This window comes from Myotis davidii, unplaced genomic scaffold (genome assembly GCF_000327345.1).
Source record: "Myotis davidii unplaced genomic scaffold, ASM32734v1 scaffold1412, whole genome shotgun sequence".
In the NCBI taxonomy this organism is placed as follows: domain Eukaryota; kingdom Metazoa; phylum Chordata; class Mammalia; order Chiroptera; family Vespertilionidae; genus Myotis; species Myotis davidii.
Window position 1 is genome coordinate 161038 of NW_006283640.1, and position 5481 is coordinate 166518.

The window sequence follows — 5481 nt, forward strand, 5'->3', positions numbered from 1 at the left end:
TTTTCACAGAGAGGAAGGGAGAGAGATAGAGAGTCAGAAACATCGATGAGAGAGAAACATCGATCAGCTGCCTCCTGCACATCTCCCACTGGGGATGTGCCCTCAACCCAGGTACATGTCCTTGATCGGAATCGAACCTGGGACCTTTCAGTCTGCAGGCCAACGCTCTATCCACTGAGCCAAACCGGTTTCGGCCAAGAATTCTTAAAAGAGTAGTGGAGAGTGTATGGACCAGGGAGGAGTTGTAGATGACCTTTCTTTGTTTTTTGTTTTTTTTTTTAAATTATTGGATGTGAAAGAGTAATTCAAATAAGTTGAGATTGGGGCTGATGCATATTTACTTCTTTTTTAAAAAAATATTTATTTTACTGATTTATTTTACAGAGAAGAAGGGAGAGGGATAGAGAGAGTTAGAAACATCGATGAGAGAGAAACATCGATCAGCTGCCTCCTGCACGCCCCCCCCCCCCCACTGGGGATGTACCCACAACCAAGGTACATGCCCTTGACTGGAATCGAACTTGGGACCCTTCAGCCCGCACGCCGAGGCTCTATCCACTGAGCCAAACCAGCTAGGGCCATATTTACTTCTTAAACACTCACCAGGAATATTTTGTGAGCCTTGGTGTGGCCTGGGTGTTGAAGTCAGTCTGGTTGATTTGATTATGGGCATGAGTGGGCATCTGTGAGACTCACTGGGCATGGGGTAGAGGGCCATGGGTGATGGGACTTGAGTAAGGAAGGCTGTGAGTCACGAAGGGACCTCAAGTGCAGCCCCAGTGGAGGTGGGCTGTGGACATCTACGAGCTGATGGGTTCTCAATAGTGCAGTTGAAGGGAAAACCAAAACAAAACAGGGAGGGAGGCCTTCATAGCAGGACGCAAGGCTGTGCTGTGAGTGTAGGCTCTGGGAGTCAGGTCAGTCCCTGATCCTGTTTGAACTGGCCAGGCATTGTGTGGGCCACACATGCTGAGTAATGAGCAAGAGGCCACAAAGATGCCTGTGGGGGCTGGGGCTGTGGGAGTGTAGGTGTGAGAGAGGCGGGGTAGAAACAGACATGTGCGCTTGGAGAGGGAGTGTGAATTCATGGCTGCAGGGCCTGACATTGACATAAGAGTGAATGAATGAAGGGGGGGGGCGTCCATTTTGGTTGGTAACTGGATGATACAATAACGGGAATTTTCGGTTAGTTCCTGAAAAGAGGCTGCGTTCTGGTGCTACATGCCAGGTCCAGAGCTTAGGTGTCATATAGGTGCCCACCTGCCTGTTGTTGAGGGCTGATACAGTGATCAGTAGCAATGCTATAGCATACATTAGTGTGACCTGGTCTTGAAAATTTCCACCGGCCTGGGGAAGAAAGAGGGCAAGAGAGAGATACTCTACAAAGGTGGTGAGTGAGAATTTTGGAAAAGACGCTGATTATCATCCTGGTCATGGCATGTTTGTGTGATGCGTGACGTGCCTCTGTGAGAGGGGGTGCGGCTCAAAGAACTGTGTTCATCGGGTAGTGCAGCGTGATGGCCTAAGCACCCGGGGGTAATGGTCAGCAGGATGCGGGGTGATGTCATGTTTTTCGCGGTCTGGGAGGGAGAATCGGGGACACCATGAGGGTATTGCCGGACAAGACCAGTGTCAGATCACTCACGCTCTTTTATAGCCAACATCTCTCTCTGCTCTGTGTTCATGACAACCGCTTATTGACAACAGGCCGTGTGGTCTACATGTGAGGCCCGGAGCTCAGGTTCCTTCTATCTGCTCATTGGCCTTTAGTGTTCTGGGAAGACAGAGTATCAGTCGGAATATAAGCAGAAAATAACTTCGATGGGACCAAGGCCTGGTATCTTCTCTGATGTGGGGAGAAGAGGGAGCAGATGGATGTGGAGGGCGGGGAGTACGACAAACATAAAATCCTAGGAGAGCAGCTGATCATGGACTGAACTGTCCCCCTTATGACAGGATTTGGACTTTGAGGACGTGGCCATTGCCTTCTCCCAGGAGGAGTGGGGGCTCCTTGATGAGGCTCAGAGACTTCTGTACTGCGAGGTGATGCTGGAAGTGTTTGCGCTCGTCTCATCTCTAGGTAAGACCTTCACATCTCTCCTCGTGTCCTGAGTTGTTCTGTCTTCCTTTATTCTGCAGATGTAGCTCTCACAGCCAGACCATGGGCTCTGCTAATTTCTCCTGCTGTCCTGTTAGAAGTGCTGTGGCTGCCAGGGGTGAGGTGCTTGGAGAGCCTTGAGCAATAGACTCACCAAACACCCCTGACACCCATTGCCTCGGGGGGTGCACGAAGCGTGTGGAAGTTACAAGTCTTGCCGTCAGCTTGATGGGATCCGCATTAACTTCCTCTTCCTGGGAGGGTGACTTTGTCCACATCCATGGCTTCCACTTCTGTGCCCTTCCCCCAGCTAAAGGTGCCTTATGATCGTCTGTGCCAGGTGATGGTCTTCACTTACATGAACGAAGGACTCTTTTTTTCTTTTTTAAACATCTAGTGGCACTTTATTTATTTATTTATTTATTTATTATGGATTGATTGCTTGATTTTAGAGAGGAAGGGAGAAAGATAGGAACATCAATGATGAGAGAGAACCATTGATTGGCTGCCTCCTGCATGCCCCCCACTGAGGACCGAGTCCGCAACCCAGGCACATGCCCCTGGCTAGAATCGAACCTGGGACCCCTCAGTCCGCAGGCCAACGCTCTACCCACTGAGCAACACCGGCCAGGACAAGGGCTCTTCTTGTGAGACCCTCCTTCAGTTGTTTGTAATATTCGCTTCCCTGAGCATTTTTGCGTGCTGAGTTGCTCTGGGCCAGTGCTGGCTGCTCACCTCTGTTGTCTTTCACTAATATTCAGAATATTTAGGTTTTACGTATGTGTTCAGTAGAAGGGGCCGGGAGAACCCTCGTGTATTTCACAGGGTGAACACGCGGGATGGTCTCAGAGGAGGCCTGGGCCTGTTGAGTTGCATCTGGGGGGAGCTATGACACCAGCGCAGTGTTTAGGTCATTCTAAGAACCTGCTCATTTCCAACAGTGTTTTGGTGCAAGTGCCATTTCTGCCTTTTCCCCACATACTGGACACGGTGCTGACGTGTCATTTCTCGTGTGACTTCCTGGGTTTTGGCTACCTTCATCTTTGTGGCCTTTTCCCATCACCTGTTCCCTCTGCGCTGCTTCCTCCGCCGTATTCTCCAACACGGACCTGCACAGTCATGTTATGAGGTGCACATGCATGTGTAAGTCGTCCTCGAACACCAGCTACTCATTTATTGAATTTTGCTTGAAATAAGATGTAACCAATGTTCAGCATAGCTTGCCTACGTCACCAGCAGAGAGGCCCTGCTCAATGCTATTAGCTGAAGAATGAACGGGAGATCCTGCTTCTCTTACGTGTGGTGCTTGCCATACTGGTGTCATATTTCGTTTTAGGTCTTCCTTGTTGTTTTTTTTCCCCATGACCAAGTGGGATCTATTCAGGGGATGCAAGGCTGCTACAATATTCACAAATCAATACATGTGATAAATGGCATAAATAAAAGGAATGATAAAAATCACACAAACCCATCATTATACACAGAAAAAGCATTCAACCAAATCCAAATCCAGCACCCATTTTTGGTAGAAACTCTAAGTAAAGTGCAAATAGAGGCTTCATACCACAACACAATAAAAGTAAATGAATTCAGAAAATTAGCAGTATGCAAAATCAACATCTAGAAATCAATGGCATATTTATACACCAATAGTGAACTCTCATATAGAGAAATTTAAAAAACAATCCCATTTCCCAATGCTATGAAACATATAAGATACCTGGGAATAAACTTAGCCAAGAAGGAAAAAAACTTATACTTAGTAAACTACAGGCCATTGAAAAAGAAAGAGAGGAAAATACAAACAAGTGGAAACATAGACTGTGTTCATGGGTTGGTCTTCCTTGTTTTTGATCTTAAGTGGTCCAGAGCTCCATTGCAGCATTTTCCTTTCATCCAGTTGCATGAAGCCAGCGTGTTATGTGCAACACACTTTTGTGATGGAACTTCTCCTGTCACCACGGTCAGCATTCATTTTCTCATTATTTCTCTCTCTTCAGGTTGTTGGCATAAAACGGATGATGTGGAGGCCTGTTTGGAGCAGAGTGTATCTGTACAAGGGGAGTCACAGGATAGTGCTTCTAAGTCAGCTCCAGCAACCCAGAGGACCCATGTGTGTAAGCGGTGTTTCTCTGTGTTCAAAGTCATTCTGCACCTGACTGAGTCACAGGCAGCGTACCTGAGCAGAAAGCATTCTTCAATGACACACGTGTGAGAGACTTCTGTTTCAGTGCAAACCTTCACCAGCAACAGAGGGAAGCCAGTGGAGAGAAGCCCTGGAAAGAAGCTGTGGACAGGGCCTCGTTTGGGACCAGGTGCAGCTTCTACTTATCAGGGCTGCCTTCATCCAGGAGGGAGGGTGGGAAAGACTTGCCAGCCAATTCAGAGCTTCTCCAGCCCCAGGCCCCTCTCAACACTGAGGAGCCACACGGTGGCAGTGAGATTTCCCAGAAACTTCTCAGTGGAAAACGTCATAACCAGTGGGGTCAATGTGGAAATGCTGCCAGCCACAACCAGAAAGTTGTTCAACAGGGTGTCTGCAAGGGAGAAGTGAATTATGCCTGGAAGAAATCTGGAAATATTTTTAGAGGAATCTCTAGCCTCATTCGACATAGGAAAGTTCACACCGGGGTAAAGCGATATGAGTGTAGTGACTGGGGAAGCCCTTCAGATATAAGAGTAGCCTCAATCAACACCATAGACTTCACACTGGAGAAAAGCCCTATGTGTGTAGTGACTGTGGGAAGTCATTCATGTATATCTCTGTTCTTAACCGGCACCAGAGAGTTCACACTGGGGAAAAGCCATATGAGTGTACTGATTGTGGGAAGACTTTCAGTCATAGGTCCTACCTCACTGTACACCAGAGAGTTCACACTGGAGAAAAACCTTATGAGTGCAGTGAATGTGGGAAATCTTTTAGATGCCATAGTACCCTTTGTACCCACAGGAGAATTCACACTGGAGAAAAACCTTATAAGTGCAATGAATGTGGAAACTCCTTTAGATAAAGGTGTACCCTCACGGAACACCAGAGAATTCACACTGGAGAAAAACCTTATGAATGCAGTGATTGTGGGCAGTCCTTCAGAGAAAGGTGCACCCTTACTAATCACCAGAGAGTTCACACTGGAGAAAGACCTTATGAGTGTAGTGAATGTGGGAAGTCCTTCAGACAAAGGCGTAACCTTACTAAACACCAGAGAGTTCACTCTGGAGAAAAACCTTATAAGTGCAATGAATGTGGAAAGTCCTTTAGACAAAGGTGTACCCTCACCGAACACCAGAGAATTCACACTGGAGAAAAACCTTATGAGTGCAGTGAATGTGGGAAATCTTTTAGATGCCATAGTAACCTTTCGAAACACAAGAGAGTTCACACA

The 5481-nt window shown here is 47.3% G+C and overlaps 1 pseudogene; it reads left to right on the forward strand.

Moving 5' to 3' along the window:
* The window catches only part of LOC107183577, a 5393-nt pseudogene extending 664 nt beyond the window's left edge, over positions 1-4729 (forward strand).
* The last annotated feature ends 752 nt before the right edge of the window (positions 4730-5481 follow it).